Raw genomic sequence first — 22,699 nt, 5'->3', positions numbered from 1 at the left:
GATTAGATAGAAATCTTTTTGCACCAGGGAATAGCAGGTTCTGTAAGATTTTATTGCATCCCTTTAATTTATGTTCAGGCTATCATGCTCAAATTTGAAGTGCAGTGAATCATTAAATCAAACTATCTGTTAGCACCTGGGAATAGCAGATGATGTAAGTTTTTATTGCATCACTTTAATTTACTCTCCAACTGACATGCGTGAATGTGAAGTGCAGTGATTAATAAAAAATCTGTCTGTTAGTGCCTCTGAATCCCAGATGTTGTAAGCTTTTATTGCATCATTTTACTTTACTTTCAAGCTAACATTCTAGAATGTCAAGTGCAGTGATTAAATACAAAAAATTGTCAGATTGGTCTTTGATCATATTTGCTATGAATAGGCAATTAGAGTACGTGTTTAAGGCTTACGGCCACACCAGTTTGAGAACGCCCAATCTTATCTGACTTTTGAAGCTAAGCAAATTTGGACCTGGATAGTACTGAGGTGGGACCCTACCTAGGAATACCAGCTGCTGTAGGCTTTTCTTGCATCACTTTAATTTACATTCAAGCTGACATGCTCAAATGTGAAGGGCACTGATTAATAGAAAAAACTATCTGTTAGCACCTGGGAATAGCATATGCTGTAGGTATTTGTTGCATCACTTTAATTTACTCTGCAACTGACATGCTTCTATGTGAAGTGCACAGATTAAATAGAAATCCTTTTGCACCAGGGAATAGCAGGTGCTTTAAGATTTTATTGCATCCCTTTAATTTATGTTCAGGCTATCATGCTCAAATTTGAAGTGCAGTGAATCATTATATCAAACTATCTGTTAGCTCCTGGGAATAGCAGATGCTGTAAGTTTTTATTGCATCCCTTTAATTTATGTTCAGGCTATCATGCTCAAATTTGAAGTGCAGTGAATCATTAAATCAAACTATCTGTTAGTTTTTATTGCATCACTTTAATTTACTTTCAAGCTGACATGCTCAAATGTGAAGTGCAGTGATTAATAAAAAAAACTATCTGTTAGCACCTGGGAATAGCAGATGCTGTAGGTATTTGTTGCATCACTTTAATTTACTCTGCAACTGACATGCTTCTATGTGCAGTGCACAGATTAAATAGAAATATTTTTGCACCAGGGAATAGCAGGTGCTGTAAGATTTTATTGCATCCCTTTAATTTATGTTCAAGCTATCATGCCCAAATTTGAAGTGCAGTGAATCATTAAATCAAACTATCTGTTAGCTCCTGGGAATAGCAGATGCTGTAGGCTTTTCTTGCATCACTTTAATTTACTTTCAAGCTGACATGCTCAAATGTGAAGTGCAGTGATTAGATAGAAATCTTTTTGCACCAGGGAATAGCAGGTTCTGTAAGATTTTATTGCATCCCTTTAATTTATGTTCAAGCTATCATGCTCAAATTTGAAGTGCAGTGAATCATTAAATCAAACTATCTGTTAGCAACTGGGAATAGCAGATGCTGTAGGTATTTGTTGCATCACTTTAATTTATTTTCAAGCTATCATGCTCAAATTTGAAGTGCAGTGAATCATTAAATCAAACTATCTGTTAGCACCTGGAAATAGCAGATGCTGTAGGTATTTGTTGCATCACTTTAATTTACTCTGCAACTGACATGCTTCTATCTGAAGTGCACAGATTAAATAGAAATCTTTTTGCACCAGGGAATAGCAGGTGCTGTAAGATTTTATTGCATCCCTTTAATTTATGTTCAGGCTATCAGGCTCATATTTGAAGTGCAGTGAATCATTAAATCAAACTATCTGTTAGCACCTGGGAATAGCAGATGCTGTAAGTTTTTATTGCATCACTTTAAATTACTCTCCAACTGACATTCGTGAATGTGAAGTGCAGTGATTAATAAAAAATCTGTCTGTTAGTGCCTCTGAATACCAGATGTTTTAAGCTTTTATTGCATCATTTTATTTTCCTTTCATGCTAACATTCTAGAATATCAAGTGCAGTGATTAATAAAAAAAATTGTCGTATTGGTCTTTGATCATATTTACTATGAATAGGCAATTTGAGTAAGTGTTTAAGGCTTACGGCCACACTAGTTTGAGAACGCCCAATCTCATCTGACCTTTGAAGCTAAGCAAATTTGGACTTGGATAGTACTGAGGTGGGACCCTACCTAGGAATACCAGCTGCTGTAGGCTTTTCTTGCATCACTTTAATTTACATTCAAGCTGACATGCTCAAATGTGAAGTGCACTGATTAATAGAAAAAACTATCTGTTAGCACCTGGGAATAGCAGCTGCTGTAGGCTTTTCTTGCATCACTTTAATTTACTTTCAAGCTGACATGCTCAAATGTGAAGTGCAGTGATTAAATAGAAATCTTTTTGCACCAGGGAATAGCAGGTGCTGTAAGATTTTATTGCATCCCTTTAATTTATGTTCAAGCTATCATGCTCAAATTTGAAGTGCAGTGAATCATTAAATCAAACTATCTGTTAGCAACTGGGAATAGCAGATGCTGTAGGTATTTGTTGCATCACTTTAATTTACTCTGCAACTGACATGCTTCTATGTGAAGTGCACAGATTAAATAGAAATCTTTTTGCACCAGGGAATAGCAGGTGCTGTAAGATTTTATTGCATACCTTTAATTTATGTTCAAGCTATCATGTTCATTATTGAAGTGCAGTGAATAATTAACTCAAAATATCTGCTAGCACCTGGGAATAGCAGATGCTGTAAGTTTTTATTGCATCACTTTAATTTATTTTCAAGCTATCATGTTCATTATTGAAGTGCAGTGAATAATTAAATCAAACTATCTGCTAGCACCTGGGAATAGTAGATGCTGTAGGTATTTGTTGCCTCACTTTAATTTATGTTCAGGCTATCATGCTCAAATTTGTAGTGCAGTGAATCATTAAATCAAAGTATCTGTTAGCTCCTGGGAATAGCAGATGCTGTAAGTTTTTATTGCATCCCTTTAATTTATGTTCAGGCTATCATGCTCAAATTTGAAGTGCAGTGAATCATTAAATCAAACTATCTGTTAGCTCCTGGGAATAGCAGATGCTGTAGGCTTTTCTTGCATCACTTTAATTTACTTTCAAGCTGACATGCTCAAATGTGAAGTGCAGTGATTAGATAGAAATCTTTTTGCACCAGGGAATAGCAGGTTCTGTAAGATTTTATTGCATCCCTTTAATTTATGTTCAAGCTATCATGCTCAAATTTGAAGTGCAGTGAATCATTAAATCAAACTATCTGTTAGCAACTGGGAATAGCAGATGCTGTAGGTATTTGTTGCATCACTTTAATTTATTTTCAAGCTATCATGCTCAAATTTGAAGTGCAGTGAATCATTAAATCAAACTATCTGTTAGCACCTGGGAATAGCAGATGCTGTAGGTATTTGTTGCATCACTTTAATTTACTCTGCAACTGACATGCTTCTATCTGAAGTGCACACATTAAATAGAAATCTTTTTGCACCAGGGAATAGCAGGTGCTGTAAGATTTTATTGCATCCCTTTAATTTATGTTCAGGCTATCAGGCTCATATTTGAAGTGCAGTGAATCATTAAATCAAACTATCTGTTAGCACCTGGGAATAGCAGATGCTGTAAGTTTTTATTGCATCACTTTAATTTACTCTCCAACTGACCTTCGTGAATGTGAAGTGCAGTGATTAATAAAAAATCTGTCTGTTAGTGCCTCTGAATACCAGATGTTTTAAGCTTTTATTGCATCATTTTATTTTCCTTTCATGCTAACATTCTAGAATATCAAGTGCAGTGATTAATAAAAAAAATTGTCATATTGGTCTTTGATCATATTTACTATGAATAGGCAATTTGAGTAAGTGTTTAAGGCTTACGGCCACACTAGTTTGAGAACGCCCAATCTCATCTGACCTTTGAAGCTAAGCAAATTTGGACTTGGATAGTACTGAGGTGGGACCCTACCTAGGAATACCAGCTGCTGTAGGCTTTTCTTGCATCACTTTAATTTACATTCAAGCTGACATGCTCAAATGTGAAGTGCACTGATTAATAGAAAAAACTATCTGTTAGCACCTGGGAATAGCAGCTGCTGTAAGCTTTTCTTGCATCACTTTAATTTACTTTCAAGCTGACATGCTCAAATGTGAAGTGCAGTGATTAAATAGAAATCTGTTAGCACCTGGGAATAGCAGGTGCTGTAAGATTGTATTGCATCCCTTTAATTTATGTTCAAGCTATCATGTTCAAATTTGAAGTGCAGTGAATAATTAACTCAAACTATCTGTTAGCAACTGGGAATAGCAGATGCTGTAGGTATTTGTTGCATCACTTTAATTTACTCTGCAACTGACATGCTTCTATGTGAAGTGCACAGATTAAATAGAAATCTTTTTGCACCAGGGAATAGCAGGTGCTGTAAGATTTTATTGCATCCCTTTAATTTATGTTCAAGCTATCATGCTCAAATTTGAAGAGCAGTGAATCATTAAATCAAACTATCTGCTAGCACCTGGGAATAGCAGGTGCTGTAAGTTTTTATTGCATCCCTTTAATTTATGTTCAGGCTATCATGCTCAAATTTGAAGTGCAGTGAATCATTAAATCAAACTATCTGTTAGCAACTGGGAATAGTAGATGCTGTAGGTATTTGTTGCATCACTTTAATTTATGTTCAGGCTATCATGCTCAAATTTGTAGTGCAGTGAATCATTAAATCAAAGTATCTGTTAGCTCCTGGGAATAGCAGATGCTGTAAGTTTTTATTGCATCCCTTTAATTTATGTTCAGGCTATCATGCTCAAATTTGAAGTGCAGTGAATCATTAAATCAAACTATCTGTTAGCACCTGGGAATAGCAGATGATGTAAGTTTTTATTGCATCACTTTAATTTACTCTCCAACTGACATGCGTGAATGTGAAGTGCAGTGATTAATAAAAAATCTGTCTGTTAGTGCCTCTGAATCCCAGATGTTGTAAGCTTTTATTGCATCATTTTACTTTACTTTCAAGCTAACATTCTAGAATGTCAAGTGCAGTGATTAAATACAAAAAATTGTCAGATTGGTCTTTGATCATATTTGCTATGAATAGGCAATTAGAGTACGTGTTTAAGGCTTACGGCCACACCAGTTTGAGAACGCCCAATCTTATCTGACTTTTGAAGCTAAGCAAATTTGGACCTGGATAGTACTGAGGTGGGACCCTACCTAGGAATACCAGCTGCTGTAGGCTTTTCTTGCATCACTTTAATTTACATTCAAGCTGACATGCTCAAATGTGAAGGGCACTGATTAATAGAAAAAACTATCTGTTAGCACCTGGGAATAGCATATGCTGTAGGTATTTGTTGCATCACTTTAATTTACTCTGCAACTGACATGCTTCTATGTGAAGTGCACAGATTAAATAGAAATCCTTTTGCACCAGGGAATAGCAGGTGCTTTAAGATTTTATTGCATCCCTTTAATTTATGTTCAGGCTATCATGCTCAAATTTGAAGTGCAGTGAATCATTATATCAAACTATCTGTTAGCTCCTGGGAATAGCAGATGCTGTAAGTTTTTATTGCATCCCTTTAATTTATGTTCAGGCTATCATGCTCAAATTTGAAGTGCAGTGAATCATTAAATCAAACTATCTGTTAGTTTTTATTGCATCACTTTAATTTACTTTCAAGCTGACATGCTCAAATGTGAAGTGCAGTGATTAATAAAAAAAACTATCTGTTAGCACCTGGGAATAGCAGATGCTGTAGGTATTTGTTGCATCACTTTAATTTACTCTGCAACTGACATGCTTCTATGTGCAGTGCACAGATTAAATAGAAATATTTTTGCACCAGGGAATAGCAGGTGCTGTAAGATTTTATTGCATCCCTTTAATTTATGTTCAAGCTATCATGCCCAAATTTGAAGTGCAGTGAATCATTAAATCAAACTATCTGTTAGCTCCTGGGAATAGCAGATGCTGTAGGCTTTTCTTGCATCACTTTAATTTACTTTCAAGCTGACATGCTCAAATGTGAAGTGCAGTGATTAGATAGAAATCTTTTTGCACCAGGGAATAGCAGGTTCTGTAAGATTTTATTGCATCCCTTTAATTTATGTTCAAGCTATCATGCTCAAATTTGAAGTGCAGTGAATAATTAACTCAAACTATCTGTTAGCACCTGGGAATAGCAGATGCTGTAAGATTGTATTGCATCACTTTAATTTATTTTCAAGCTATCATGCTCAAATTTGAAGTGCAGTGAATCATTAAATCAAACTATCTGTTAGCACCTGGAAATAGCAGATGCTGTAGGTATTTGTTGCATCACTTTAATTTACTCTGCAACTGACATGCTTCTATCTGAAGTGCACACATTAAATAGAAATCTTTTTGCACCAGGGAATAGCAGGTGCTGTAAGATTTTATTGCATCCCTTTAATTTATGTTCAGGCTATCAGGCTCATATTTGAAGTGCAGTGAATCATTAAATCAAACTATCTGTTAGCACCTGGGAATAGCAGATGCTGTAAGTTTTTATTGCATCACTTTAATTTACTCTCCAACTGACCTTCGTGAATGTGAAGTGCAGTGATTAATAAAAAATCTGTCTGTTAGTGCCTCTGAATACCAGATGTTTTAAGCTTTTATTGCATCATTTTATTTTCCTTTCATGCTAACATTCTAGAATATCAAGTGCAGTGATTAATAAAAAAAATTGTCATATTGGTCTTTGATCATATTTACTATGAATAGGCAATTTGAGTAAGTGTTTAAGGCTTACGGCCACACTAGTTTGAGAACGCCCAATCTCATCTGACCTTTGAAGCTAAGCAAATTTGGACTTGGATAGTACTGAGGTGGGACCCTACCTAGGAATACCAGCTGCTGTAGGCTTTTCTTGCATCACTTTAATTTACATTCAAGCTGACATGCTCAAATGTGAAGTGCACTGATTAATAGAAAAAACTATCTGTTAGCACCTGGGAATAGCAGCTGCTGTAGGCTTTTCTTGCATCACTTTAATTTACTTTCAAGCTGACATGCTCAAATGTGAAGTGCACTGATTAATAGAAAAAACTATCTGTTAGCACCTGGGAATAGCAGCTGCTGTAGGCTTTTCTTGCATGACTTTAATTTACTTTCAAGCTGACATGCTCAAATGTGAAGTGCAGTGATTAAATAGAAATCTTTTTGCACCAGGGAAGAGCAGGTGCTGTAAGATTTTATTGCATCCATTTAATTTATGTTCAAGCTATCATGCTCAAATTTGAAGTGCAGTGAATCATTAAATCAAACTATCTGTTAGCAACTGGGAATAGCAGATGCTGTAGGTATTTGTTGCATCACTTTAATTTATGTTCAAGCTATCATGCTCAAATTTGAAGTGCAGTGAATCATTAAATCAAACTATCTGTTAGCACCTGGGAATAGCAGATGCTGTAGGTATTTGTTGCATCACTTTAATTTGCTCTGCAACTGACATGCTTCTATGTGAAGTGCACAGATTAAATAGAAATCTTTTTGCACCAGGGAATAGCAGGTGCTGTAACATTTTATTGCATCCCTTTAATTTATGTTCAAGCTATCATGCTCAAATTTGAAGAGCAGTGAATCATTAAATCAAACTATCTGTTAGCACCTGGGAATAGCAGATGCTGTAAGTTTTTATTGCATCCCTTTAATTTATGTTCAGGCTATCATGCTCAAATTTGAAGTGCAGTGAATCATTAAATCAAACTATCTGTTAGCAACTGGGAATAGTAGATGCTGTAGGTATTTGTTGCATCACTTTAATTTATGTTCAGGCTATCATGCTCAAATTTGTAGTGCAGTGAATCATTAAATCAAAGTATCTGTTAGCTCCTGGGAATAGCAGATGCTGTAAGTTTTTATTGCATCCCTTTAATTTATGTTCAGGCTATCATGCTCAAATTTGAAGTGCAGTGAATCATTAAATCAAACTATCTGTTAGCACCTGGGAATAGCAGATGATGTAAGTTTTTATTGCATCACTTTAATTTACTCTCCAACTGACATGCGTGAATGTGAAGTGCAGTGATTAATAAAAAATCTGTCTGGTAGTGCCTCTGAATCCCAGATGTTGTAAGCTTTTATTGCATCATTTTAATTTACTTTCAAGCTAACATTCTAGAATGTCAAGTGCAGTGATTAAATACAAAAAATTGTCAGATTGGTCTTTGATCATATTTGCTATGAATAGGCAATTAGAGTAAGTGTTTAAGGCTTACGGCCACACCAGTTTGAGAACGCCCAATCTTATCTGACCTTTGAAGCTAAGCAAATTTGGACCTGGATAGTACTGAGGTGGGACCCTACCTAGGAATACCAGCTGCTGTAGGCTTTTCTTGCATCACTTTAATTTACATTCAAGCTGACATGCTCAAATGTGAAGGGCACTGATTAATAGAAAAAACTATCTGTTAGCACCTGGGAATAGCATATGCTGTAGGTATTTGTTGCATCACTTTAATTTACTCTGCAACTGACATGCTTCTATGTGAAGTGCACAGATTAAATAGAAATCCTTTTGCACCAGGGAATAGCAGGTGCTTTAAGATTTTATTGCATCCCTTTAATTTATGTTCAGGCTATCATGCTCAAATTTGAAGTGCAGTGAATCATTATATCAAACTATCTGTTAACACCTGGGAATAGCAGATGCTGTAAGTTTTTATTGCATCCCCTTAATTTATGTTCAGGCTATCATGCTCAAATTTGAAGTGCAGTGAATCATTACATCAAACTATCTGTTAGCTCCTGGGAATAGCAGATGCTGTAAGTTTTTATTGCATCCCTTTAATTTATGTTCAGGCTATCATGCTCAAATTTGAAGTGCAGTGAATCATTAAATCAAACTATCTGTTAGTTTTTATTGCATCACTTTAATTTACTTTCAAGCTGACATGCTCAAATGTGAAGTGCACAGATTAAATAGAAATCCTTTTGCACCAGGGAATAGCAGTGAATCATTAAATCAAACTATCTGTTAGTTTTTATTGCATCACTTTAATTTACTTTCAAGCTGACATGCTCAAATGTGAAGTGCAGTGATTAATAAAAAAAACTATCTGTTAGCACCTGGGAATAGCAGATGCTGTAGGTATTTGTTGCATCACTTTAATTTACTATGCAACTGACATGCTTCTATGTGCAGTGCACAGATTAAATAGAAATATTTTTGCACCAGGGAATAGCAGGTGCTGTAAGATTTTATTGCATCCCTTTAATTTATGTTCAAGCTATCATGCCCAAATTTGAAGTGCAGTGAATCATTAAATCAAACTATCTGTTAGCTCCTGGGAATAGCAGATGCTGTAGGCTTTTCTTGCATCACTTTAATTTACTTTCAAGCTGACATGCTCAAATGTGAAGTGCAGTGATTAGATAGAAATCTTTTTGCACCAGAGAATAGCAGGTGCTGTAAGATTTTATTGCATCCCTTTAATTTATGTTCAAGCTATCATGCTCAAATTTGAAGTGCAGTGAATCATTAAATCAAACTATCTGTTAGCAACTGGGAATAGCAGATGCTGTAGGTATTTGTTGCATCACTTTAATTTATTTTCAAGCTATCATGCTCAAATTTGAAGTGCAGTGAATCATTAAATCAAACTATCTGTTAGCACCTGGGAATAGCAGATGCTGTAGGTATTTGTTGCATCACTTTAATTTACTCTGCAACTGACATGCTTCTATCTGAAGTGCACACATTAAATAGAAATCTTTTTGCACCAGGGAATAGCAGGTGCTGTAAGATTTTATTGCATCCCTTTAATTTATGTTCAGGCTATCAGGCTCATATTTGAAGTGCAGTGAATCATTAAATCAAACTATCTGTTAGCACCTGGGAATAGCAGATGCTGTAAGTTTTTATTGCATCACTTTGAATTACTCTCCAACTGACCTTCGTGAATGTGAAGTGCAGTGATTAATAAAAAATCTGTCTGTTAGTGCCTCTGAATACCAGATGTTTTAAGCTTTTATTGCATCATTTTATTTTCCTTTCATGCTAACATTCTAGAATATCAAGTGCAGTGATTAATAAAAAAAATTGTCATATTGGTCTTTGATCATATTTACTATGAATAGGCAATTTGAGTAAGTGTTTAAGGCTTACGGCCACACTAGTTTGAGAACGCCCAATCTCATCTGACCTTTGAAGCTAAGCAAATTTGGACTTGGATAGTACTGAGGTGGGACCCTACCTAGGAATACCAGCTGCTGTAGGCTTTTCTTGCATCACTTTAATTTACATTCAAGCTGACATGCTCAAATGTGAAGTGCACTGATTAATAGAAAAAACTATCTGTTAGCACCTGGGAATAGCAGCTGCTGTAGGCTTTTCTTGCATCACTTTAATTTACTTTCAAGCTGACATGCTCAAATGTGAAGTGCAGTGATTAAATAGAAATCTTTTTGCACCAGGGAAGAGCAGGTGCTATAAGATTTTATTGCATCCCTTTAATTTATGTTCAAGCTATCATGCTCCAATTTGAAGTGCAGTGAATCATTAAATCAAACTATCTGTTAGCAACTGGGAATAGCAGATGCTGTAGGTATTTGTTGCATCACTTTAATTTACATTCAAGCTGACATGCTCAAATGTGAAGGGCACTGATTAATAGAAAAAACTATCTGTTAGCACCTGGGAATAGCATATGCTGTAGGTATTTGTTGCATCACTTTAATTTACTCTGCAACTGACATGCTTCTATGTGAAGTGCACAGATTAAATAGAAATCCTTTTGCACCAGGGAATAGCAGGTGCTTTAAGATTTTATTGCATCCCTTTAATTTATGTTCAGGCTATCATGCTCAAATTTGAAGTGCAGTGAATCATTATATCAAACTATCTGTTAACACCTGGGAATAGCAGATGCTGTAAGTTTTTATTGCATCCCCTTAATTTATGTTCAGGCTATCATGCTCAAATTTGAAGTGCAGTGAATCATTACATCAAACTATCTGTTAGCTCCTGGGAATAGCAGATGCTGTAAGTTTTTATTGCATCCCTTTAATTTATGTTCAGGCTATCATGCTCAAATTTGAAGTGCAGTGAATCATTAAATCAAACTATCTGTTAGTTTTTATTGCATCACTTTAATTTACTTTCAAGCTGACATGCTCAAATGTGAAGTGCAGTGATTAATAAAAAAAACTATCTGTTAGCACCTGGGAATAGCAGATGCTGTAGGTATTTGTTGCATCACTTTAATTTACTCTGCAACTGACATGCTTCTATGTGCAGTGCACAGATTAAATAGAAATCTTTTTGCACCAGGGAATAGCAGGTGCTGTAAGATTTTATTGCATCCCTTTAATTTATGTTCAAGCTATCATGCCCAAATTTGAAGTGCAGTGAATCATTAAATCAAACTATCTGTTAGCTCCTGGGAATAGCAGATGCTGTAGGCTTTTCTTGCATCACTTTAATTTACTTTCAAGCTGACATGCTCAAATGTGAAGTGCAGTGATTAAATAGAAATCTTTGTGCACCAGGGAATAGCAGGTGCTGTAAGATTTTATTGCATCCCTTTAATTTATGTTCAAGCTATCATGCTCAAATTTGAAGTGCAGTGAATCATTAAATCAAACTATCTGTTAGCAACTGGGAATAGCAGATGCTGTAGGTATTTGTTGCATCACTTTAATTTATTTTCAAGCTATCATGCTCAAATTTGAAGTGCAGTGAATCATTAAATCAAACTATCTGTTAGCACCTGGGAATAGCAGATGCTGTAGGTATTTGTTGCATCACTTTAATTTACTCTGCAACTGACATGCTTCTATCTGAAGTGCACAGATTAAATAGAAATCTTTTTGCACCAGGGAATAGCAGGTGCTGTAAGATTTTATTGCATCCCTTTAATTTATGTTCAAGCTATCATGCTCAAATTTGAAGTGCAGTGAATCATTAAATCAAACTATCTGTTAGCAACTGGGAATAGCAGATGCTGTAGGTATTTGTTGCATCACTTTAATTTATGTTCAGGCTATCATGCTCAAATTTGTAGTGCACTGAATCATTAAATCAAAGTATCTGTTAGCTCCTGGGAATAGCAGATGCTGTAAGTTTTTATTGCATCCCTTTAATTTATGTTCACGCTATCATGCTCAAATTTGAAGTGCAGTGAATCATTAAATCAAACTATATGTTAGCAACTGGGAATAGCAGATGCTGTAGGTATTTGTTGCATCACTTTAATTTACTCTGCAACTGACATGCTTCTATGTGAAGTGCACAGATTAAATAGAAATCTTTTTGCACCAGGGAATAGCAGGTGCTGTAAGATTTTATTGCTTCCCTTTAATTTATGTTCAAGCTATCATGCTCAAATTTGAAGTGCAGTGAATCATTAAATCAAACTATCTGTTAGCAACTGGGAATAGTAGATGCTGTAGGTATTTGTTGCATCACTTTAATTTATGTTCAGGCTATCATGCTCAAATTTGTAGTGCAGTGAATCATTAAATCAAAGTATCTGTTAGCTCCTGGGAATAGCAGATGCTGTAAGTTTTTATTGCATCCCTTTAATTTACTCTCCAACTGACATGCGTGAATGTGAAGTGCAGTGATTAATAAAAAATCTGTCTGTTAGTGCCTCTGAATCCCAGATGTTGTAAGCTTTTATTGCATCATTTTAATTTACTTTCAAGATAACATTCTAGAATGTCAAGTGCAGTGCTTAAATAAAAAAAATTGTCAGATTGGTCTTTGATCATATTTGCTATGAATAGGCAATTAGAGTCAGTGTTTAATGCTTACGGCCACACCAGTTTGAGAACGCCCAATCTCATCTGACCTTTGAAACTAAGCAAATTTGGACCTGGATAGTACTGAGGTGGGACCCTACCTAGGAATACCAGCTGCTGTAGGCTTTTCTTGCATCACTTTAATTTACTTTCAAGCTGACATGCTCAAATGTGAAGTAAAGTGATTAATAGAAAAAACTATCTGTTAGCACCTGGGAATAGCAGCTGCTGTAGGCTTTTCTTGCATCACTTTAATTTACTTTCAAGCTGACATGCTCAAATGTGAAGTGCAGTGATTAAATAGAAATCTTTTTGCACCAGGGAATAGCAGGTGCTTTAAGATTTTATTGCATCCCTTTAATTTATGTTCAGGCTATCATGCTCAAATTTGAAGTGCAGTGAATCATTATATCAAACTATCTGTTAACACCTGGGAATAGCAGATGCTGTAAGTTTTTATTGCATCCCCTTAATTTATGTTCAGGCTATCATGCTCAAATTTGAAGTGCAGTGAATCATTACATCAAACTATCTGTTAGCTCCTGGGAATAGCAGATGCTGTAAGTTTTTATTGCATCCCTTTAATTTATGTTCAGGCTATCATGCTCAAATTTGAAGTGCAGTGAATCATTAAATCAAACTATCTGTTAGTTTTTATTGCATCACTTTAATTTACTTTCAAGCTGACATGCTCAAATGTGAAGTGCAGTGATTAATAAAAAAAACTATCTGTTAGCACCTGGGAATAGCAGATGCTGTAGGTATTTGTTGCATCACTTTAATTTACTCTGCAACTGACATGCTTCTATGTGCAGTGCACAGATTAAATAGAAATATTTTTGCACCAGGGAATAGCAGGTGCTGTAAGATTTTATTGCATCCCTTTAATTTATGTTCAAGCTATCATGCCCAAAATTGAAGTGCAGTGAATCATTAAATCAAACTATCTGTTAGCTCCTGGGAATAGCAGATGCTGTAGGCTTTTCTTGCATCACTTTAATTTACTTTCAAGCTGACATGCTCAAATGTGAAGTGCAGTGATTAAATAGAAATCTTTTTGCACCAGGGAATAGCAGGTGCTGTAAGATTTTATTGCATCCCTTTAATTTATGTTCAAGCTATCATGCTCAAATTTGAAGTGCAGTGAATCATTAATTCAAACTATCTGTTAGAACCTGGGAATAGCAGATGCTGTAGGTATTTGTTGCATCACTTTAATTTACTCTGCAACTGACATGCTTCTATCTGAAGTGCACAGATTAAATAGAAATATTTTTGCACCAGGGAATAGCAGGTGCTGTAAGATTTTATTGCATCCCTTTAATTTATGTTCAGGCTATCAGGCTCAAATTTGAAGTGCAGTGAATCATTAAATCAAACTATCTGTTAGCACCTGGGAATAGCAGATGCTGTAAGTTTTTATTGCATCACTTTAAATTACTCTCCAACTGACATTCGTGAATGTGAAGTGCAGTGATTAATAAAAAATCTGTCTGTTAGTGCCTCTGAATACCAGATGTTTTAAGCTTTTATTGCATCATTTTATTTTCCTTTCATGCTAACATTCTAGAATATCAAGTGCAGTGATGAATAAAAAAAATTGTCATATTGGTCTTTGATCATATTTACTATGAATAGGCAATTTGAGTAAGTGTTTAAGGCTTACGGCCACACTAGTTTGAGAACGCCCAATCTCATCTGACCTTTAAAGCTAAGCAAATTTGGACTTGGATAGTAATGAGGTGGGACCCTACCTAAGAATACCAGCTGCTGTAGGCTTTTCTTGCATCACTTTAATTTACATTCAAGCTGACATGCTCAAATGTGAAGTGCACTGATTAATAGAAAAAACTATCTGTTAGCACCTGGGAATAGCAGCTGCTGTAGGCTTTTCTTGCATCACTTTAATTTACTTTCAAGCTGACATGCTCAAATGTGAAGTGCAGTGATTAAATAGAAATCTTTTTGCACCAGGGAATAGCAGGTGCTGTAAGATTTTATTGCATCCCTTTAATTTATGTTCAAGCTATCATGCTCAAATTTGAAGTGCAGTGAATCATTAAATCAAACTATCTGTTAGCAACTGGGAATAGCAGATGCTGTAGGTATTTGTTGCATCACTTTAATTTACTCTGCAACTGACATGCTTCTATGTGCAGTGCACAGATTAAATAGAAATATTTTTGCACCAGGGAATAGCAGGTGCTGTAAGATTTTATTGCATCCCTTTAATTTATGTTCAAGCTATCATGCCCAAATTTGAAGTGCAGTGAATCATTAAATCAAACTATCTGTTAGCTCCTGGGAATAGCAGATGCTGTAGGCTTTTCTTGCATCACTTTAATTTACTTTCAAGCTGACATGCTCAAATGTGAAGTGCAGTGATTAAATAGAAATCTTTGTGCACCAGGGAATAGCAGGTGCTGTAAGATTTTATTGCATCCCTTTAATTTATGTTCAAGCTATCATGCTCAAATTTGAAGTGCAGTGAATCATTAAATCAAACTATCTGTTAGCAACTGGGAATAGCAGATGCTGTAGGTATTTGTTGCATCACTTTAATTTACTTTCAAGCTATCATGCTCAAATTTGAAGTGCAGTGAATCATTAAATCAAACTATCTGTTAGCACCTGGGAATAGCAGATGCTGTAGGTATTTGTTGCATCACTTTAATTTACTCTGCAACTGACATGCTTCTATCTGAAGTGCACAGATTAAATAGAAATCTTTTTGCACCAGGGAATAGCAGGTGCTGTAAGATTTTATTGCATCCCTTTAATTTATGTTCAAGCTATCATGCTCAAATTTGAAGTGCAGTGAATCATTAAATCAAACTATCTGTTAGCACCTGGGAATAGCAGATGCTGTAGGTATTTGTTGCATCACTTTAATTTATGTTCAGGCTATCATGCTCAAATTTGTAGTGCACTGAATCATTAAATCAAAGTATCTGTTAGCTCCTGGGAATAGCAGATGCTGTAAGTTTTTATTGCATCCCTTTAATTTATGTTCAGGCTATCATGCTCAAATTTGAAGTGCAGTGAATCATTAAATCAAACTATCTGTTAGCAACTGGGAATAGCAGATGCTGTAGGTATTTGTTGCATCACTTTAATTTATGTTCAAGCTATCATGCTCAAATTTGAAGTGCAGTGAATCATTAAATCAAACTATCTGTTAGCACCTGGGAATAGCAGATGCTGTAGGTATTTGTTGCATCAATTTAATTTGCTCTGCAACTGACATGCTTCTATGTGAAGTGCACAGATTAAATAGAAATCTTTTTGCACCAGGGAATAGCAGGTGCTGTAAGATTTTATTGCATCCCTTTAATTTATGTTCAAGCTATCATGCTCAAATTTGAAGAGCAGTGAATCATTAAATCAAACTATCTGTTAGCACCTGGGAATAGCAGATGCTGTAAGTTTTTATTGCATCACTTTAATTTACTCTCCAACTGACATGCGTGAATGTGAAGTGCAGTGATTAATAACAAATCTGTCTGTTAGTGCCTCTGAATCCCAGATGTTGTAAGCTTTTATTGCATCATTTTAATTTACTTTCAAGCTAACATTCTAGAATGTCAAGTGCAGTGATTAAATAAAAAAAATTGTCAGATTGGTCTTTGATCATATTTGCTATGAATACGCAATTAGAGTAAGTGTTTAAGGCTTACGGCCACACCAGGTTGAGCACGCCCAATCTCATCTGACCTTTGAAGCTAAGTAAATTTGGACCTGGATAGTACTGAGGTGGGACCCTACCTAGGAGTAGCAGCTGCTGTAGGCTTTTCTTGCATCACTTTAATTTACTTTCAAGCTGAAATGCTCAAATGTGAAGTGCAGTGATTAATAAAAAAAACTATCTGTTAGCACCTGGGAATAGCAGATGCTGTGGGTATTTGTTGCATCACTTTAATTTACTCTGCAACTGACATGCTTCTATGTGAAGTGCACAGATTAAATAGAAATCTTTTTGCACCAGGGAATAGCAGGTGCTGTAAGATTTTATTGCATCCCTTTAATTTATGTTCAAGCTATCATGCTCAAATTTGAAGTGCAGTGAATCATTAAATCAAACTATCTGTTAGCACCTGGGAATAGCAGATGCTGTAAGTTTTTATTGCATCACTTTAAATTACTCTCCAACTGACATTCGTGAATGTGAAGTGCAGTGATTAATAAAAAATCTGTCTGTTAGTGCCTCTGAATACCAGATGTTTTAAGCTTTTATTGCATCATTTTAAGTTACTTTCAAGCTAACATTCTAGAATGTCAAGTGCAGTGATTAATAAAAAAAATTGTCATATTGGTCTTTGATCATATTTACTATGAATAGGCAATTTGAGTAAGTGTTTAAGGCTTACGGCCACACTAGTTTGAGAACGCCCAATCTCATCTGACCTTTGAAGCTAAGCAAATTTGGACTTGGATAGTACTGAGGTGGGACCCTACCTAGGAATACCAGCTGCTGTAGGCTTTTCTTGCATCACTTTAATTTACATTCAAGCTGACATGCTCAAATGTGAAGTGCACTGATTAATAGAAAAAACTATCTGTTAGCTCCTGGGAATAGCAGATGCCGTAGGCTTTTCTTGCATCACTTTAATTTACTTTCAAGCTGACATGCTCAAATGTGAAGTGCAGTGATTAAATAGAAATCTTTTTGCACCAGGGAAGAGCAGGTGCTGTAAGATTTTATTGCATCCCTTTAATTTATGTTCAAGCTATCATGCTCAAATTTGAAGTGCAGTGAATCATTAAATCAAACTATCTGTTAGCAACTGGGAATAGCAGATGCTGTAGGTATTTGTTGCATCACTTTAATTTATGTTCAAGCTATCATGCTCAAATTTGAAGTGCAGTGAATCATTAAATCAAACTATCTGTTAGCACCTGGGAATAGCAGATGCTGTAGGTATTTGTTGCATCACTTTAATTTGCTCTGCAACTGACATGCTTCTATGTGAAGTGCACAGATTAAATAGAAATCTTTTTGCACCAGGGAATAGCAGGTGCTGTAAGATTTTATTGCATCCCTTTAATTTATGTTCAAGCTATCATGCTCAAATTTGAAGAGCAGTGAATCATTAAATCAAACTATCTGTTAGCACCTGGGAATAGCAGATGCTGTAGTTATTTGTTGCATCACTTTAATTTGCTCTGCAACTGACATGCTTCTATGTGAAGTGCACAGATTAAATAGAAATCTTTTTGCACCAGGGAATAGCAGGTGCTGTAAGATTTTATTGCATCCCTTTAATTTATGTTCAAGCTATTATGCTCAAATTTGAAGTGCAGTGAATCATTAAATCAAACTATCTGTTAGCAACTGGGAATAGCAGATGCTGTAGGTATTTGTTGCATCACTTTAATTTATGTTCAAGCTATCATGCTCAAATTTGAAGTGCAGTGAATCATTAAATCAAACTATCTTTTAGCACCTGGGAATAGCAGATGCTGTAGGTATTTGTTGCATCACTTTAATTTGCTCTGCAACTGACATGCTTCTATGTGAAGTGCACAGATTAAATAGAAATCTTTTTGCACCAGGGAATAGCAGGTGCTGTAAGATTTTATTGCATCCCTTTAATTTATGTTCAAGCTATCATGCTCAAATTTGAAGAGCAGTGAATCATTAAATCAAACTATCTGTTAGCACCTGGGAATAGCAGATGCTGTAAGTTTTTATTGCATCACTTTAATTTACTCTCCAACTGACATGCGTGAATGTGAAGTGCAGTGATTAATAACAAATCTGTCTGTTACTGCCTCTGAATCCCAGATGTTGTAAGCTTTTATTGCATAATTTTAATTTACTTTCAAGCTAACATTCTAGAATGTCAAGTGCAGTGATTAAATAAAAAAAATTGTCAGATTGGTCTTTGATCATATTTGCTATGAATACGCAATTAGAGTAAGTGTTTAAGGCTTATGGCCACACCAGGTTGAGAACGCCCAATCTCATCTCACCTTTGAAGCTAAGTAAATTTGGAGCTGGATAGTACTGAGGTGGGACCCTACCTAGGAGTAGCAGCTGCTGTAGGCTTTTCTTGCATCACTTTAATTTACTTTCAAGCTGAAATGCTCAAATGTGAAGTGCAGTGATTAATAAAAAAAACTATCTGTTAGCACCTGGGAATAGCAGATGCTGTAGGTATTTGTTGCATCACTTTAATTTACACTGCAACTGACATGCTTCTATCTGAAGTGCACAGATTAAATAGAAATCTTTTTGCACCAGGGAATAGCAGGTGCTGTAAGATTTTATTGCATCCCTTTAATTTATGTTCAGGCTATCAGGCTCAAATTTGAAGTGCAGTGAATCATTAAATCAAAATATCTGTTAGCACCTGGGAATAGCAGATGCTGTAAGTTTTTATTGCATCACTTTAAATTACTCTCCAACTGACATTCGTGAATGTGAAGTGCAATGATTAATAAAAAATCTGTCTGTTAGTGCCTCTGAATACCAGATGTTTTAAGCTTTTATTGCATCATTTTAAGTTACTTTCAAGCTAAAATTCTAGAATGTCAAGTGCAGTGATTAATAAAAAAAATTGTCATATTGGTCTTTGATCATATTTACTATGAATAGGCAATTTGAGTAAGTGCTTAAGGCTTACGGCCACACTAGTTTGAGAACGCCCAATCTCATCTGACATTTGAAGCTAAGCAAATTTGGACTTGGATAGTACTGAGGTGGGACCCTACCTAGGAATACCAGCTGCTGTAGGCTTTTCTTGAATCACTTTAATTTACATTCAAGCTGACATGCTCAAATGTGAAGTGCACTGATTAATAGAAAAAACTATCTGTTAGCACCTGGGAATAGCAGCTGCTCTAGGCTTTTCTTGCATCACTTTAATTTACTTTCAAGCTGACATGCTCAAATGTGAAGTGCAGTGATTAAATAGAAATCTTTTTGCACCAGGGAAGAGCAGGTGCTGTAAGATTTTATTGCATCCCTTTAATTTATGTTCAAGCTATCATGCTCAAATTTGAAGTGCAGTGAATCATTAAATCAAACTATCTGTTAGCACCTGGGAATAGCAGCTGCTGTAGGCTTTTCTTGCATCACTTTAATTTACTTTCAAGCTGACATGCTCAAATGTGAAGTGCAGTGATTAAATAGAAATCTTTTTGCACCAGGGAATAGCAGGTGCTGTAAGATTTTATTGCATCCCTTTAATTTATGTTCAAGCTATCATGCTCAAATTTGAAGTGCAGTGAATCATTAAATCAAACTATCTGTTAGCAACTGGGAATAGCAGATGCTGTAGGTATTTGTTGCATCACTTTAATTTACTCTGCAACTGACATGCTTCTATGTGCAGTGCACAGATTAAATAGAAATATTTTTGCACCAGGGAATAGCAGGTGCTGTAAGATTTTATTGCATCCCTTTAATTTATGTTCAAGCTATCATGCCCAAATTTGAAGTGCAGTGAATCATTAAATCAAACTATCTGTTAGCTCCTGGGAATAGCAGATGCTGTAGGCTTTTCTTGCATCACTTTAATTTACTTTCAAGCTGACATGCTCAAATGTGAAGTGCAGTGATTAAATAGAAATCTTTGTGCACCAGGGAATAGCAGGTGCTGTAAGATTTTATTGCATCCCTTTAATTTATGTTCAAGCTATCATGCTCAAATTTGAAGTGCAGTGAATCATTAAATCAAACTATCTGTTAGCAACTGGGAATAGCAGATGCTGTAGGTATTTGTTGCATCACTTTAATTTATTTTCAAGCTATCATGCTCAAATTTGAAGTGCAGTGAATCATTAAATCAAACTATCTGTTAGCACCTGGGAATAGCAGATGCTGTAGGTATTTGTTGCATCACTTTAATTTACTCTGCAACTGACATGCTTCTATGTGAAGTGCACAGATTAAATAGAAATCTTTTTGCACCAGGGAATAGCAGGTGCTGTAAGATTTTATTGCATCCCTTTAATTTATGTTCAAGCTATCATGCTCAAATTTGAAGTGCAGTGAATCATTAAATCAAACTATCTGTTAGCAACTGGGAATAGCAGATGCTGTAGGTATTTGTTGCATCACTTTAATTTATGTTCAGGCTATCATGCTCAAATTTGTAGTGCACTGAATCATTAAATCAAAGTATCTGTTAGCTCCTGGGAATAGCAGATGCTGTAAGTTTTTATTGCATCCCTTTAATTTATGTTCAGGCTATCATGCTCAAATTTGAAGTGCAGTGAATCATTAAATCAAACTATCTGTTAGCAACTGGGAATAGCAGATGCTGTAGGTATTTGTTGCATCACTTTAATTTATGTTCAAGCTATCATGCTCAAATTTGAAGTGCAGTGAATCATTAAATCAAACTATCTGTTAGCACCTGGGAATAGCAGATGCTGTAGGTATTTGTTGCATCAATTTAATTTGCTCTGCAACTGACATGCTTCTATGTGAAGTGCACAGATTAAATAGAAATCTTTTTGCACCAGGGAATAGCAGGTGCTGTAAGATTTTATTGCATCCCTTTAATTTATGTTCAAGCTATCATGCTCAAATTTGAAGAGCAGTGAATCATTAAATCAAACTATCTGTTAGCACCTGGGAATAGCAGATGCTGTAAGTTTTTATTGCATCACTTTAATTTACTCTCCAACTGACATGCGTGAATGTGAAGTGCAGTGATTAATAACAAATCTGTCTGTTAGTGCCTCTGAATCCCAGATGTTGTAAGCTTTTATTGCATCATTTTAATTTACTTTCAAGCTAACATTCTAGAATGTCAAGTGCAGTGATTAAATAAAAAAAATTGTCAGATTGGTCTTTGATCATATTTGCTATGAATACGCAATTAGAGTAAGTGTTTAAGGCTTACGGCCACACCAGGTTGAGCACGCCCAATCTCATCTGACCTTTGAAGCTAAGTAAATTTGGACCTGGATAGTACTGAGGTGGGACCCTACCTAGGAGTAGCAGCTGCTGTAGGCTTTTCTTGCATCACTTTAATTTACTTTCAAGCTGAAATGCTCAAATGTGAAGTGCAGTGATTAATAAAAAAAACTATCTGTTAGCACCTGGGAATAGCAGATGCTGTGGGTATTTGTTGCATCACTTTAATTTACTCTGCAACTGACATGCTTCTATGTGAAGTGCACAGATTAAATAGAAATCTTTTTGCACCAGGGAATAGCAGGTGCTGTAAGATTTTATTGCATCCCTTTAATTTATGTTCAAGCTATCATGCTCAAATTTGAAGTGCAGTGAATCATTAAATCAAACTATCTGTTAGCACCTGGGAATAGCAGATGCTGTAAGTTTTTATTGCATCACTTTAAATTACTCTCCAACTGACATTCGTGAATGTGAAGTGCAGTGATTAATAAAAAATCTGTCTGTTAGTGCCTCTGAATACCAGATGTTTTAAGCTTTTATTGCATCATTTTAAGTTACTTTCAAGCTAACATTCTAGAATGTCAAGTGCAGTGATTAATAAAAAAAATTGTCATATTGGTCTTTGATCATATTTACTATGAATAGGCAATTTGAGTAAGTGTTTAAGGCTTACGGCCACACTAGTTTGAGAACGCCCAATCTCATCTGACCTTTGAAGCTAAGCAAATTTGGACTTGGATAGTACTGAGGTGGGACCCTACCTAGGAATACCAGCTGCTGTAGGCTTTTCTTGCATCACTTTAATTTACATTCAAGCTGACATGCTCAAATGTGAAGTGCACTGATTAATAGAAAAAACTATCTGTTAGCACCTGGGAATAGCAGCTGCTGTAGGATTTTCTTGCATCACTTTAATTTACTTTCAAGCTGACATGCTCAAATGTGAAGTGCAGTGATTAAATAGAAATCTTTTTGCACCAGGGAAGAGCAGGTGCTGTAAGATTTTATTGCATCCCTTTAATTTATGTTCAAGCTATCATGCTCAAATTTGAAGTGCAGTGAATCATTAAATCAAACTATC

At 35.6% G+C, this 22,699-nt stretch overlaps 11 pseudogenes; all 11 read left to right on the top strand.

Moving 5' to 3' along the window:
• Positions 1-404: 404 nt before the first annotated feature.
• LOC118240289 lies at positions 405-523 on the top strand (annotated as a pseudogene).
• Positions 524-2,057: 1,534 nt separating this feature from the next.
• Positions 2,058-2,176, top strand: LOC118240154 (annotated as a pseudogene).
• A 1,673-nt stretch (positions 2,177-3,849) lies between these two features.
• LOC118240153 lies at positions 3,850-3,968 on the top strand (annotated as a pseudogene).
• A 1,126-nt stretch (positions 3,969-5,094) lies between these two features.
• Positions 5,095-5,213, top strand: LOC118240288 (annotated as a pseudogene).
• A 1,534-nt stretch (positions 5,214-6,747) lies between these two features.
• On the top strand, positions 6,748-6,866 carry LOC118240152 (annotated as a pseudogene).
• Positions 6,867-8,215: 1,349 nt separating this feature from the next.
• On the top strand, positions 8,216-8,334 carry LOC118240182 (annotated as a pseudogene).
• Positions 8,335-10,104: 1,770 nt separating this feature from the next.
• Positions 10,105-10,223, top strand: LOC118240340 (annotated as a pseudogene).
• Positions 10,224-12,753: 2,530 nt separating this feature from the next.
• On the top strand, positions 12,754-12,872 carry LOC118240193 (annotated as a pseudogene).
• Positions 12,873-17,107: 4,235 nt separating this feature from the next.
• On the top strand, positions 17,108-17,226 carry LOC118240339 (annotated as a pseudogene).
• A 2,140-nt stretch (positions 17,227-19,366) lies between these two features.
• On the top strand, positions 19,367-19,485 carry LOC118240271 (annotated as a pseudogene).
• Positions 19,486-22,285: 2,800 nt separating this feature from the next.
• On the top strand, positions 22,286-22,404 carry LOC118240338 (annotated as a pseudogene).
• The last annotated feature ends 295 nt before the right edge of the window (positions 22,405-22,699 follow it).

The sequence above is a fragment of the Electrophorus electricus genome, chromosome 19 (assembly GCF_013358815.1).
Source record: "Electrophorus electricus isolate fEleEle1 chromosome 19, fEleEle1.pri, whole genome shotgun sequence".
Taxonomy (NCBI): Eukaryota; Metazoa; Chordata; class Actinopteri; order Gymnotiformes; family Gymnotidae; genus Electrophorus; species Electrophorus electricus.
The sequence above is the reverse complement of the archived record's forward strand: the minus strand, read 5'-3'. Positions and strand labels throughout refer to the sequence as shown.